Consider the following 16,672-nt stretch of genomic DNA (forward strand, 5'->3'; position numbering starts at 1 on the left):
GTGCAGATAACAACAGGATGAACCCAGAGTGGCTTATGATGCCCCAATCTGCATGAGGGGTGTTGAACCAACCATAACTGAGCATTGTTAGTCTCAGCTATATATAGTACTCTGCATTTGTGTAAAGGTTAGGTTACTCGGTCCAACACTCAAGGGTGGGGGGTTGACCAGCCTCATTATTGCAATAATTAATCAATATTAAATAAAGATGATTGTTTGAAGAAATGACCAAGTCTCTCTCAGTACTGAATTTTCCACGACAGACTGCACGCCTCCCAGGCCAGAGAAAGTGCAGAGCCATGGCCAGGACAAGGATGGGGGGGGGGGGGGGGGGGGGGGGTTGGTGAATATGGCGGTTTGAATGAACAGAAGTCAGTCCTCAAAAGCAAGAAGTGCTACATTTTTCTGTAATTTCAGCACTTTGTGCCACTGTATGCCTCTCAAATCCCACACAAAGCTTTCATTCTTGGCTGTATCTGCGTACATCAAATACAATTTTAGAGTGGTTCTTATGAACAGATAACGAAGAAGGTTTGGACTGCAGTAAAATACAGACGATCACTCAATGTTCCAGCTATAAACTACCTGGACTCGTTCTAGTGGGGGTAGTACTTTTAAAACAAGCTTGGATTTACTGTGGAATTTATCTTGAATATTTTATATTTTGAAATATGAAATTCAAAAGGCACTCGCACATCTAAGCAATCTTATTTGCAGGTGCATGGCAACAATTGAACAAGATGAAGGAAAAAGGAAACCGCATATTTTGAAATATGCCCAACTGATCATTTGTGAGGCTTAATGACACAACACAGCGATGTGACAAAACGGTTGTTTGCTACATGTCAACGCAACACGCTACAACTGCTGACAAAGGGAACACAGGCCTACATTCATTCCCTCGTCTTGCTATTTGAAGGAAATAGCAATGTGAATAGCTATTCCCTCTAATTCCATGTCAAAAACAAGACATTCTTCATTGTTGCAAAACTCCTCTTCGGTTTTATGGGCTTGTAACCACTACCAGATTTTGTTATCCTTTAGCTGTAATTTGTAGATAGACACTTTTTAACACACACACACACACACACACACACACACACACACACACACACACACACACACACACACACACACACACACACACACACACACACACACACACACACACACACACACACACACACACACACACACACACACACTTTGAGCTGAGGGCTTGCCTGAACAGCTCAACAAATATGGCTTGAATATGGTTTAAGTGTGGTCATTGTAGATAAATATAGCTAGCTATCAGAGCAGATGGGAGAAGAGAAGAGCTGGACCAATATAGACCAATTAGACCAATTTCCAGAGCTTTCCAGCTGTAATTATGTCTAATTGTGATTCCTGTGTGGCTCCCGAGCTGGCCTCAGCAGTGCACATTTCTCTACAATGAGCCCTGCGGGTCTCACCTCTGCTCAGCACTTCCACACCTCGCACACACAATGCCTGCAGGACTCATTAACTACAGTATGTCTTATAGTGTCTCATTCTATCTCTCTCCCTCGCTCTCATTCCTTCTCTCTCCCCCTCTCGCTCTCATTTCTTCTCTCTCCCTCTCTCGCCCTCTCATTCTCGCCGTCTCTCTCAATCTCCTGCACTTGCACTCCTCCACATTTCCCTCCCTCTTAGAGATGATTGAAACAGTGTAACAGTCTCGTCCAGATGGGAACAATGGCACTACTATGACTGTAGTGTTTCTAGAGCCTTGATGAGTCAATTGTGGATTTGATACTGTAAATTATACAGTGGAGTGGTCAAGAGGCATCTCAGAGGAACCATAGTCACAGTGTGGAATCCTCTGCGTCCCCATAGGACTCATTTCCCTGCAGCACACATCTAGACATGTAAAAAACAATGCTATGTACTGTTTGTTGCCCATACATCGTAAAAGCATGTGGATTACCTAATCTCTCAAATAATACAGATTGCTTGGGCCCAACTACTTCCTCTCTAAAAAATATCCTAATAAGTGATTCTGCAGAGAGATCTGGTCCGCTTCCCTGCATGGCATAACTTTTAATGACCTCATTGTTATACCGCCAAGAGACAAGAGTCAAGTGACATTAATGTCAGATTTAAAAAACACTGCCAGACGTGGGCTGCTTTTTTGAAGTGGTTATTAATGCTATGAATCAGGATTTTCCTGTCAAAATATTGAGCTGAAGTCCCGGCAAAGTAGTAACAGAAATGAGCCTGTGCAACAGCTGTGGGCTCAAGTGGAGAGATTACCACAATGATCCTAAAGCAAAGTGGCAAACGAGGACTCTCTGTTTTGTAGGAAGTGAGATCACACCAACAAGGGAATCAGGTGTCCCACATCAACCAGAACAACCATCTTAGACTGTGACAAAATAAACAGAATTGGCTCACAATACAATATAATACAATGTAAATGTGAGTCCACTTTCAAGCACACATCATCAACACATTCCAAGGGCAGAGCAAGATACAAAGCAGGACATTTCTAAATGTACCCTGCAAGAAAACACTGGCTATAACCAGCCTGGGTCATCACTAAAGCTCAGACTCATTTTTCCTTCCCTATCCTGAATCTCATCAGTTTACAGTGTGTTTTTATAGACACCGAGGTCACTCAAGGAAGCCCCTCAGACTGTTCTTTGATGTTACATTAGGTTTCATATGAAGATATTAAAGGTGTGTTGGAAGGGAGACACGCACTACGTATTTCATCCTAAGAGATAAAATGTGCTGTGCTTGAGAATGATCCCACATCCATCCTGTACTCTTTCAACTTCTCCGAGACCCATCCGTTTACAGAGTTACAGCACTCTCTGCTCTCTCTCTCTATGAAGACACACCTCAGCGAATTCTACACTAAACAAACTCAATGGCACCTGAGCCACTTGCTGTAAGGACTCTGGGTCCATGCTTAGCTTACCAAATTAACCATTTTCAAATCAAATGAAATGTTATTGGTCACTGTAGTATCCTTAAAGGCTTCTTAGAATTACGACTCATGAGACTTACGTACGGTTTAGTATTTAATTGTAACTTAGATTTACATTATCTTATGCACCTGGCTTAAACTACCTGAAGGTTTCTTAATCATGGTTATATAGGCAGACATAGGAAATAGCTACGGATAGCGGGAAGCAAACCCCCGTCTTGAGTCAATACTGCCATCTATTGGTAAACATAAATATACCAGGTTACTACATTCCCCCCCTTTAAAGCTAATAACCCAATTTAATTCCTTTCTGAGCTATGCTATATTCTTATTTACATTTTTTCAAAAATGATCTCCTTTAGGATGTGAAAAAGTCTGGCGGACGTCTCTAATAGAGCATCTCAGAGGTGGTGTAGCTGGTGCCACCAGATCTTCACCCCTTGATGGTGAAACAAAGTCCTTTTGTGGAGACTTCACAGGAGGAGGTCGTCCCGGACTGGTGGTCTCAGGAAGTTGAGCATTGTTGGTCTCAGGTGGTTTGTCCAACTGCAACTCTGGGGAACGTTCCAATGTCCTGTCCTGCTCGTTTAAGAATTGATCCAGATCTCCGGATGGAACTGGAATTCGAGCTCGGATCTGATCCACGTGTCTCCTTAGTCTTTGTCCACTTCCGATGATCACAGTATAAGATACTGGTCCTGAGCAATCCTCAATGGTAGCTGGAATCCATTTAGGACCAAACCCATAGTTTCTTGTATAGACATCATCTCCAGGTGAGAAACTTCTGAGTTTGGCTCGGGTGTCATGATTACATTTTTGCTTCCATTGCTTTTGTTGTATTTTCATTTTCAGGTCTGGTCTGATGAGATCCAAGGTTGACCTTAACCTCCTTGACATCAACATTTCTGCAGGTGACAACCCAGTCGTAGCTTGAGGAGTAATCCTGTAGCTAAACAAGAATCTTGACACCTTTGTTTCAATGCTGGGCCCTTGCATCTTCCTCATCCCCTCCTTCAAGGTCTGAACCGCACGTTCTGCTAATCCGTTTGAAGATGGGTGAAAAGGGGCCGACATTACATGCTGAATTCCATTTTGTTCCATGAAACTTGTGAATTCAGTGCTTGTAAAACAAGTAGCATTGTCACTAACCAACATTTGAGGCAATCCCATAACACTGAAGCTTTGTCTCAACTTCTCAATCGTAGCGTACGATGTTGACGTGTTCATGGGGTAAACATCCATCCACTTTGAATGAGAATCAATCAGCACAAGGAACATTTTCCCTAGGAAAGGTCCAGCGTAGTCCACATGTAGTCGTGTCCATGGTTTTTCTGGCCATTCCCATGGATGTAATGGCGTGGTGGGGGGTGACTTCCTGTTACTCTGACAATCTGCACACCGGCTAACCTCATTTTCCACATCGTGGTCCATCTTTGGCCACCAGACATATGACCTCGCTAGGCCTTTCATTCTCGACATACCTGGATGCGACTGATGCAACAACTTCAGTAGCAACCCCCGCCCTTGTGGTGGGATAACTACTCTTGAACCCCACAGAACACATCCATCTCCAACACTCAATGCCAAGCGGCGAGTGTAGTAAGGCATGATCTGAGGCTCTGTCACTGTAGGCCATCCTTTCAGGATAAATTCATGCACTTGTGATAACGTCACATCCTTTGAAGTCCATTGCCTGATTTGTGCTGTGTTGACCGGTGCATCATCCAACACATCGATCATCAAAACCTGGTCATTTTCTTCTTCCTGAATGATTTCTGGAACGGGCAGCCTACTCAGAGCATCAGCATTCCCATGGTATCTACCTGGTTTGTAAATTATTCTGTACTCATAGGCCCTGAGCCACACATTCCAACGTTGAACTCTTGGAGAGACCATTTGTGGTACTGGCTTTTGTTCATGGAACAGAGAGATCAGAGGCTTATGATCGGTCACAATAGTGAATGTTCTCCCATACAAGTACTTGTGGAATCTCTGTATATATATACAGATTTAGCAGATGTTATTGCAGGTGTAGCGAAATGCTTGTGTTCGTAGCTCCAACAGTGCAGTAGCATCTAAGAATTCACAACAATACACAAAAAAAGTAAAAGAATGGAATTAAGAAATATATAAATATTAGGACGAGCGCGATTGTCTAAAATACAGTAGAATAGAATACAATATATACATATGAGATGAGTAAAGCAGTATGTAAACATTATTAAAGTGGCCAGTGATGTCTGTGTCTCTTCTCCTTCGTCCTACCCTCCTTTTCTTTCTCCTCCCTCTGGTTGTCGCGTTCCCTCACAGCGTTGTGATTTCCTATTTTTTGTACATTTGATGACATGTGCTGAGGGCTCTGACACAATGTTCTCTCAGTTGAGTAAATATGTAAATATAAACCACAGTGTCATGTCTGATTAAACAAATGAATCACTTAATTAATTAAAACTTTTGGCCAAGTTTGTGTTCTTGTTTGTCTCGGTAGAAGTTTTAATCAAACAGCTACTGCGCTAAGCATTGCATTGTCGCTAAATGCTCTTTGATTTCAGTTTGCTTTGTCATACCTGTGAACACCACTAGGATATTGAAGTGACTCAGTCTATGGGAATGAACACTTTCTGATCTAACCGTACCCCCCATGGTCCATGAAACATCTGCCACTGTATAAAAATAACATCACATAATCAAACCTGTATCCATTGTGATTGTGGTTGATTTGGATGGTGGTGGTGTGGGCACCATGTTATGCCATTGGCCTGCCACCCTGTGGGCCGTAGGGCTGGAGCCTCAGGATGTTCCAGATTCAGGCTGACTGGGGATGTATTGAGGGTAGGTGGGTGTATTCCAGGCCATCTGTGGCAGCTCCAGGGCATGGTGGAGCCATGGATCCTCCCCCTCATCCTTATAAAGGGGATGTTTATCTCTCATAGCTCTCAATGACCCGACCTCTTGGTCTATTTACTGCCCCAGTGAGCAAACCATGGTGATATTATCTTATCAGTACCAAGTCTGTGAACAATGACACAATCCTTCCCCTAACATTAGCAGTCTTTGGCATATGCTGTTTCTTGACTGCAAGGGTGTTGTCTTTTTGTAGGAGCGTCTGTCTGAGCAGATTGCAATTGCCTGATTCAGGCTAGGTGCAAACACACCGTAAGGCTGTCTGTGAATACTGTGAACTATGGTGCCATTGTGGTGGGAAAATGAGAGATGGGGATACTTCCGTCTAGCGACTTGCTGGCGCCGAGGCCCAGCTTGTTGACTCACGACATCGTTTGGCTGGATGGATGGGTATTTGCATCTCACAGGAGAGAGCCACACCTTCGCCGTGGCAATGTCCAGGGACAAAACGTTCCCACACCTTCGCCGTGGCAATGTCCAGGGACAAGACGTTCCCACACCTTCGCCGTGGCAATGTCCAGGGACAAGACGTTCCCACACCTTCGCCGTGGCAATGTCCAGGGACAAGACGTTCCCACAGAAGTCCTGGGGTCACTGATGCCAGGAGAGGTGTGAAGACTGAAAAAACACTTGAATCAACAAAATGTATGTTCATTGAATTAAATTGTATGTTAAGTGAAATAAATTGTCGTATTTGTTTCAAGAGTTCCATGCTGTAAGTGCACTGAATTTATTGTTACAGGGAAACTGTGTTATTCTGTTCGTCAGACGGCAGATAGGTAAAAGAGGAGCAACACAGGGGTGTGTTCCTATTATTTAAATTGAGTTGGTTGGATTAGAATCTGGGTGGGTTGTTCCTGTCTATTGTTTTTACTAGTAAAGAGCAAAGAAATGTCAATTCAGGTTGGGTGTGAGTTTGTGCTTGAATTTGGTTAAAAGGGCAGTGAATTAGCTCATGCTTTGAGAACTTGTTAGCAAGCTCCTGTGAGTATCAGGCACACATAGTTGTTCTCTTAGAGATTATTCTGAACTGAAGACATGTGTTATTCTGAACTGAAGACACATGTTATTCTGAACTGAAGACACATGTTATTCTGAACTGAAGACATGTGTTATTCTGAACTGAAGACGTGTTATTCTGAACTGAAGACACATGTTATTCTGAACTGAAGACATGTGTTATTCTGAACTGAAGACATATGTTATTCTGAACTGAAGACGTGTTATTCTGAACTGAAGACACATGTTATTCTGAACTGAAGACACATGTTATTCTGAACTGAAGACACATGTTATTCTGAACTGAAGACACATGTTATTCTGAACTGAAGACACATGTTATTCTGAACTGAAGACATGTGTTATTCTGAACTGAAGACATATGTTATTCTGAACTGAAGACGTGTTATTCTGAACTGAAGACATGTGTTATTCTGAACTGAAGACACATGTTATTCTGAACTGAAGACACATGTTATTCTGAACTGAAGACACATGTTATTCTGAACTGAAGACACATGTTATTCTGAACTGAAGACGTGTTATTCTGAACTGAAGACGTGTTATTCTGAACTGAAGACACATGTTATTCTGAACTGAAGACACATGTTATTCTGAACTGAAGACATGTGTAACCACATGAAGTCTTATTTAGTTGATAGTCATTTACTCAGTGTATTCTGTAGTATATCATGCATTTCATGAGCACTGTAATTGTTTGTGTTCATTCCTTCGTGACTAAATCATTCTATTACTTTAATTGCGTAAATGCATTCCTCGTTTTACAGAGTAATTCTTTGATTGACTATACGTTAAATATTTTGAAGATCTATTGGTTAATATAATTTACACTAAACACAGCATGCGCTTGGGTTCCACCTTGACATCTCTGATCTACATGACTCAATAAATTAATGCTAGAAAATTGGTCACCAGGATTAGCTATTTGTATCTAGCCTCTTAATAATTGCATAAAGGTGCAAGATAGACACATGTTCATTATAGTCATACTGAGAGGTGATGTAAGACTCACTACCTTGACCAGATCCTTCAGAGATGCACAGGGCCTGTAGCATTTATCCACATAATAATAGAGTCAGATTGATGAATGTAGTTTATTATTATTATTCAACATACATTTGAACCACATAATGGTGAGTCCTCATCCTCAGTTGATGGAGATTTCCACCAAGCATCACTTTTGAATTTGTGGATTGAGTGTGGATTGTATCATAATGCTTCTCCCTCCTTCAGGTCTGATGTGCTCTTTATCTCTCTGGGGTTTACACAGGTAGACAGAACACGCTTTATGGAAACGTGGATGATAAAACATCAAGTTGGGGGGAAATCATCATCTTTTTGGAATCAACTGTGATCAGTGTTTGTTGCAGCGTTTTCAAAGAAAACATGATGAGCCGAACGGCGGTGTCTGATTTCCGTTTAATCTGACGCTTTAGAGACGAGGGGGGAACGGGAGCCAGCCAGCTCCTTGTGTCTCTGCGTCTCTCCGGGTCTCTCAGCTGGAGCCCCACTGATCTGGGGGAAATCAAAGATTAGCATTTGTGAGAGGTTTGCATCTGCCTCAAACACGCCAGCTCTCATCAGATCCTCCACCAGCCCTCAGCCTACCATCCACACTAAAAGGAAATCTGGAGAATAATCATATTCCATACTCAACAAGACAAATAACTTAGGCTTTTCTCATCTGATGTATGCCAAGATTCTGACATTCTAACAAAATTGGATTGATAAGGAGACACCACCTATGATAAAAAGGGACATGGAAAGATGTGAAGATTGACTTGATAGTGCGAATTTCAGTAGAATGAAAAATCAGGCGTCACACCTCAGTATTTCAGTCTAATTCATCAAGCGTAACAAATTGCCTAGACCTTCATATCTCACATAGGCAAAACAAGATCAATCATTGTAAGGTAAATGCACACAAAATACAAGTGGAATGAATACAGTATATATACTCCGGGACAACTTGTGCATACGCCTCCATCTGTAGCTGCTATTGAGAGGACCTTAAATCAGGCCATTAAAACAAGCTTATATAAGGTGGAGGATCTAACACTAGATCCTCCACCTTGGCTGAGACCTAGCTGCTGCTTGCTCTATATTGCTGGTTAGTTGCTGCTGAGTCAGATGATGGGGTGGCGATGAGTGAAATCTGGGGGCACATCTCAGTGCTGTTGCCTTTGGTGTGTGTGCCAGATGCCTGCCAGGGACCCGGCCTTATTAGCAGAATTACACAGATCAAACAGAGAGGCCGATGGATTGGCAGAAGAAAGAGAATCCGCTCTGCCTCTCCAAGAGACTGGGATGAAAGGCACAACAGAGAGTGAAGTGGGGGCAGGAGGAGACATTGTGTAACCGCTGCTACAGAGTTCGAGGGGAAGGTTGGGCTTTGATTGCTTTTCTACTATAGATGAAAAACGTGCAGCCTTCTGATGGACCAGGAACAGCACAGGTCTGTATTGACATCCCATGGATTTGACCGATTTACTGAGGTTTTGAGATGTTTATGAAGCGGATTGTACTGTATATGTACAGATGAATCCAACGGTACTGGAACTACCACTAGCTGATTTACTCTGAGTGACTGACCACTAAGGGCGTGGTCACATAATGCTGTCTGATCCATTCTGGGAGCATTTGGGTTTCTTGATCAGAGTAAAAACAAAACTAGTCTTGTACAAGCTAATTCTCATACATGCAGTTCTTGCTTGGGGTCATTCCTGGATTTAGTACGTGAGGACGAGGTATTGTGATGCCTTAGTGCAAGTCAGGTGGAACTTTCCAACAGCTTTCACTGTTGGTCTGAAGGCTAAGTACTAAGCCAAATTGTTCACACTGCATTGTAGTTACACTGTACCTGCCTATATCATTCCACTTTCAACACTTAAATCATTCAAATCATGTCTTTAGTAACACATTAAAATACTTTACATGAATGTAACACATTTCAACTCTACTAAGGAGGTTATATATTGATTTTGTATAGTTTACATACCAATAAGTGGTACCTGGCCTGAGGAACCATCCATATTAATCATGGCTATTTGAGCTTGCTTTGTAGGAGTATCTCTCCTCTTAAGGTCAGCCTGCCTGAAGAAACAATTAAACGTTGAGCTTATTTTAATCATAGATAGGCAAGAGAGCTCAACTGAGTCAGTATCGGCATTTAAAGTAAGTGTACTCAATAAAGGTGACTTTACCCCAACCTCTGTGAGCACGTCTTTTCATTACTAAAATGTTTACTGCCAGCACATTCTATATGTTTTCGTTTTCTTTTAATAAGAAGGATTTTAAAGCCTTGAGACAATTGAGACATGGATTGTGTATGTGTGCCATTCAGAGAGTGAATGGGCAAGACAAAAGATTTAAGTGCCTTTGAACAGGGCATGGTAGTAGGTACCAGGCACACCAGTTTGTGTCAAAAACTGCAACACTGTTGGGCTTTTCACGCTCAACAATTTCCCGTGTGTATCAAGAATGGTCCACCACCCAAAGGACATTCAGCCAACTTGACACAACTATGGAACGCATTGGAGTCAACATGGGTCAGCATCCCTGTGGGCCGCTTTCGACACCTTGTAGAGTCCATGCCCCAACAAATTGAGGCTGTTCTGAGGGCAAAGGGGGAATACAACTTATAAATGCCTCATAAGCTTAGTTCAACTGTCGTACCTCATCAGAACCCAAAATATAAGCTTGTTTTACTCTGTTTGTAAAAAATGTAAAGGTAAACAAACACTGTATCAAAACATGGTTAAAAGTATTATTTTGTATCATGGATGGCCAGTCCTTGCATCCATAGCTCTGTCTATGAGTTTAAGAATGGTTACATTTCTCCAGGTCCATCCCTCAGCTTTTTACCAAAACAGAGATGGAGTGATCGCTTTAATATGATTTCAATTAAAGGTTCCAGCTTTAAACTTACTGTTGAATCTCAGCCATTGAGACCAATGCACCAGGTGACACTCCTTCACTTTAGCTCTCTGTTGAATGTGTACTATTGAAACCAACCGATGCACCACAGTTCCACCTTTAATAACAGAGGGGGTCAAATGGGTCTGTTTAGTGTAGGGGCCAGTCCTCTTATCTAGTCTACTCAAAGTCTTCTCATTCCACTCACACTGTAGAGGATGGTCTCCCCAGCTAATCCTCAGGCTCCAGAACAAGGAAGCTGCTGCCTGCCCTGTAATGAATTATTTTAGAGTGTTGAATCATTTAAGGGCCAGATGATTTAAGAGCTGGTTTTTGCATGCACGACTGATCGATCTGCCCTTGGACTTTTCCATTAATTTCATGCTTGTCAATTTTATTCATAAAAGGAAATGCATGCAGTGTGTCAACAGAGGATTGAGCTAGCTAAGGATTACACTGATTAGAGGTCACAGTCTGTACAAAGTACAAATCAATATTAGACGGTTATGCATTTAGATCTTAAATATACATCACACGCTATCTCTGTCTGATGGCCCTTGGTAATAGGAAGCATATATACATTTACGTGAGTGTGCATTATACTGGGAGTGTTACTGTGCGCTAATAGCATGTGTGCATAGTTGAAAAGTGTTAGCAGTAATATTGCAGGGAAACAGTCTTGTGCTGACTGTGTGCACGCCCCCAAGCGAGTTTCTCTGCAATCCAGAAGCTAATTACTTTAAAACTCTTTCAGCCCCCCTATCTTGCTCTGCACATTACAGAGTTCAAGGACCCCATAGAGTCGACAAGAAAAGACCTACAAAAATGGGAGCGATTTCCAGTGTGGCCCTATGTATTGGCTCTGACTCCCTAAGTGGCTGAAGAGAGTAGAGGAGGGGACAGCAGTGGATTTACAGAGGATTTCATTAGGAAGAGAGGGGAAGAAGAGATGTGGGTCCTGGTCTCAGGGGAGAGGAGAGCCCGCTGGCCTGGAACATCACTGGTGAGGTTGACAGCACTGGGTCAGAACATCTTACTACCACAGACACTTCCCAATTAAGACCTCACTCGCGTTGAAAAAGTTATTAGCTGAGATACTGAGGTAGTGATGGAGTTCAGGCGAATTACTTCTTTGGGGGGGTTTTGGACATGGGAGGTGGTGATATCGCTCTCTTAAAAATCCTTAAGAGTCTATTGACACACCCATGCGTCAATCAATTTATTTAAAAAAAAATTATTTCACCTTTATTTAACCAGGTAAGCTAGTTGAGAACAAGTTCTCATTTACAACTGCGACCTGGCCAAGATAAAGTAAAGCAGTGTGACAGAAACAACAACACAGAGTTATACATGTAGTAAACAAGCGTACAGTCAATAACACAATAGAAAAAAAGAAAGTCTATATACAGTGTGTGCAAATGGCATGAGGAGGTAAGGCAAGAAATAGGCCATTGTAGCAAAGTAATTACAATTTAGCAGATTAACACTGGAGTGATAGATGAGCAGATGATGATGAGCAGATGATGGTGTGTAAGTTGTGATACTGGTGTGCAAAAGAGCAGCAAAGTAAATAAAAACAATATGGGGATGATGTAGGTAGATTGGGTGGGCTATTTACAGATGGACTATGTACAGCTGCAGCGATCGGTTAGCTGCTCAGATAGCTGTTGTTTAAAGTTAGTGAGGGGATTGTAAGTCTCCAGCTTCAGCGATTTTTGCAATTCGTTCCAGTCACTGGCAGCAGAGAATTGGAAGGAAAGGCGGCCAAAGGAGGTGTTGGCTTTGGGGATGACCAGTGAGATATACCTGCTGAAGTGCGTGCTACGGGTGGGTGTTGTTATTGTGACCAGTGAGCTGAGATAAGGCGGAGCTTTACCTAGCATAGAATAATAGATGACCTGGAGCCAGTGGGTCTGGCAATGAAAATGTAGCAAGGGCCAGCCGACTAGAGCATACAGGTCACAGTTGTGGGTGGTATAAGGCACTTTGGTAACAAATTGGATGGCACTTTGATAGACTACATCCAATTTGCTGAGTAGAGTGTTGGAAGCTATTTTGTAGACGACATCGCCGAAGTCGAGGATCGGTAGGATAGTCAGTTTTACTAGGGTAAGTTTGGCGGCGTGAGTGAAGGAGGCTTTGTTGCGAAATAGAAAGCCGATTCTAGATTTGATTTTGGAATGGAGATGTTTGATATGAGTCTGGAATGAGAGTTTACAGTCTAGTCAGACACCTAGGTATTTGTAGTTGTCCACGTATTCCGTTCAGAGTAGTGATGCTAGTCGGGCGGGCGGGTGCGTGCAGCGAATGGTTGAAAAGCATGCATTTGGTTTTACTAGCATTTAAGAGCTGTTGGAGACCACGGAAGGAGTGTTGTATGGCATTGAAGCTCGTTTGGAGGTTAGTTAACACAGTGTCCAAAGAAGGGCCAGATGTATACGAAGAGGTGGATCAGGGATCCACCAGCAGCAAGAGCGACATCGTTGATATATACAGAGAAAAGAGTTGGCCCCGAGAATTGAACCCTGGGGTACCCCCATAGAGCCTGCCAGAGGTCCGGACAACAGGCCCTCCGATTTGACACACTGAACTCTGTCTGCGAAGTAGTTGGTGAACCAGGCGAGGCAGTCATTTGAGAAACCAAGGCTATGGAGTCTGCAGATAAGAATATGGTGATTGACAGAGTTGAAAGCCTTGGCCAGGTCGTTGAAGACGGCTGCACAGTACTGTCTTTTATCGATGGCGGTTATGATATCATTTAGTACCTTGAGCGTGGCTGAGGTGCACCCATGACCAGCTCGGAAACCGGATTTCACAGCGGAAAAGGTATGGTGGGATTCGAAATGGTCAGTGATCTGTTTATTAACTTGGCTTTCGAAGACTTTAGAAAGGCAGGGCAGGATGGATATAGGTCTATAACAGTTTGGGTCTAGACTGTCACCCCCTTTGAAGAGGGGGATGACCGCGGCAGCTTTCCAATCTTTAGGGATCTCGGACGAGATAAGACATAATACAAAAATCCCCATCAAAATCCATTAGTTTTGCATGGGCTGCGTCTCAATCCACCATATCCGCCGATGTCGGCCTTCTGTTTCTGTGGTGGAAGATGGCAGAGCTACAGCAGTGTTTGTCAGACATGGAGACATCAAGAAAATCTGTCTTCTCACAAAAACGTCTGTAGCGTCCAAATAGTTTGGCCTACAAATGAATATGATGAGACTCTCACGAACACGACGATGTTCGCCATTTTGCTCTACAACCCTCACAAGCCCCCCACGGTACTCGTCTGAACTCGGTAACGCCGATGTGCCAACTTCTGTCTCTAGCATCCGAACCATTTGGGCTACAAACTAATATGACCCCAGTGTGGAAAAGGGAGACTGTTGTGCTGTCATCAATGTAACGGGTGGCTACTTTGAAGAATCTCAAATATAAAATAAAGTTTGATTTGTTTAACACTGTTTTGGCTACTACATGATGCCACGTGTTATTTCATAGTTTTGATGTCTTCACTACTATTCTACAATGTAGAAAATAGTAAACATAAAGAAAAACCCTGGAATGAGCAGGTGTGTCCAAACTTTTGACTGGTACTGTATATTTCCAGAATTTTCTTATATCTCCTAGATATAGGACAGACACTTCAAAACCTTATTCCTTAAATAAATAAATACATATTGACTGTCTTTCTTGCCCCCACCTCCCCCACACACAGTTTATAGACTTATTTTCTTACATCAACACTACTGCGCCGACAAGGTGAAGAAAGATGAGTGTTTAAAGTGGAAATCATGGGGGAATGACTGAGTAATAATTGAGTATTATGCAAAGAGGAGCAGAGGAGCAAGAGATTTAAGGTCTTCACAACACAGCTGAGTTATGAGCCAAGTTATATCACACTGACAACTCAACACATTGTGCGCCAGAGAGACGAAAGAACATGTTCAGGACATGTGGTTCCTCAATGATTGTTAACACAATAGTTCTATCACACAGCCCTCTGAAGAAAGCCTGATTTAATTGTCTGCAGTCCTTGAAAATATGCTAATTGTTTACCTAGTCAAGTGTTCACACAAACAAGTTTTCTCCAAAGAAGTGAAATTAACAGACAGAAGATAAAACATGTTACATATTACAGACTCAGGGGAAGAGGAAGATGGAGCTACTCTGAACGCTTGCATTTTATTCAGAGGAACTCCAAACAAGCCTGCTCTGCATGGATTTACTATCCCTGGGGAGGAGGACAGACCATCACAATCTCCTTTCTCATTTCCCTCCTGAAAGGTGTTAGAAGCGCTTTGCATCTAAAGTGCTTTAGAAATTATCGGTGTTGCATGGCTTGACATGAAGCGACAGATTCTAAAACAAAGTCAATCTAAAAGCCACTAAAGAAAAGGAAAGAATAAGAGAAGAAGTTAAGGAGTCAGAGCAAATATAATGGATTTAAATGGTTACTGCTGGAGGGAACATTGAGCATTTCCCCCGACAGGCTGTGGATATTAGATATCAAGCCTGACATTCTTCACAATGTGAAGGATACAGCTTGATGATAACGTCTTCAGAGTTCTAGTTCAATTGCACACTTCTACATGTAATATCTTACATAGAAACATATGGAGTTCTCAAAACCCATGATATTCATAAAGTAATCATAGTTTCCATGAAGCAAACATCAGTGAACTCATTATTTTGGCTAACACACCAACAGCAAAATTCTTCCAAGATGGCGTAGCAGTAGGACGTGTGTGTTTGTCCTTGTCTTATCCCGTGTAAATAGCCGGTCTTCTTCGTATATATCTTAATCTCACTTTCTATCTACGAACTAAATATACTTTCCTGCAACCCGTCTCACCCAATGTGGTACGGAATTGCTACTTTTATTCCTTATAACTGGAACGTCCATCAGGAGCTAGCCAGCTAACTAGCTACTAGTCTTTGTTAGCCACGGCTAGCGGTCTTCACCTTTTTCTCGGTCACCAGCCAGCCAGCCTTAGCTCGGACAAAACTTGCCTGTTTGCTCAGTGTGATATCAACCCAGAGCATATCGGACTGCTTCTCTCTACCAATCACCGGATTCCTGCCGCTCTGGATCATTACATCGGATCATCGCAGCTAGCTAGCTGCAAACGAGTGGCCACTGTTAGCTAACGCCTCTGTCCCGAAGCAAGCACCAGCTAGCCTTGAGCTAGCCTCGAGCTAGGCCCATATACCAGCAAATTCTAGGGCTACAACTCCTCCTTTATCAATTGGCCTGGACCCTTTATTGTTAACACGGAGCCTCGCCGATCCATCACGACTGGACTGCTGACGTGATCGCCCGATATGGTCTTAACAGGCTATTTTGTTACGATGTCGCCGAAGAACCATTTACTAGCCCCGGCCCGCTAGCTTTTCTGAACGCTGTGTCCCCTGCTCGCCTAGCGTAGTAGTGACTACCGACCCGACTCACTTATTGCTGTTCTTTTGACCCTATGATCACTCAGCTACACAGCTGATGCCCCCTGGACTGTTTCAGTAACACGGTACCTAATTTTGTTAACCTGTCGGCCCCAGCCTCGAACTCAGGTCCTGTTCGTACCTAACTGATCCGCTCTGCCCATTCATCACAATTTACCTGTTGTTGTCTTAGCTCTCCTGATCAACACCTGTGTTTGCTTTATGCCTCTCTCTAATGTCAATATGCCTTGTCTACTGCTGTCTTGGCTAGTTATCACCGTTTTATTTCACTGTAGAGCCCTCAGTCCCACTCAAAATGCCTTAGATAACTCTTTTGTCCCACCCCACACACATGCGGAGACCTCACCTGGCTTAACTAGTGCCTCCAGAGACGAAACCAGTCTCATCATCACTCAACGCCTAGGTTTACCTCCACTGTACTCA

The sequence above is a fragment of the Salvelinus namaycush genome, chromosome 30 (assembly GCF_016432855.1).
Source record: "Salvelinus namaycush isolate Seneca chromosome 30, SaNama_1.0, whole genome shotgun sequence".
NCBI lineage: Eukaryota > Metazoa > Chordata > Actinopteri > Salmoniformes > Salmonidae > Salvelinus > Salvelinus namaycush.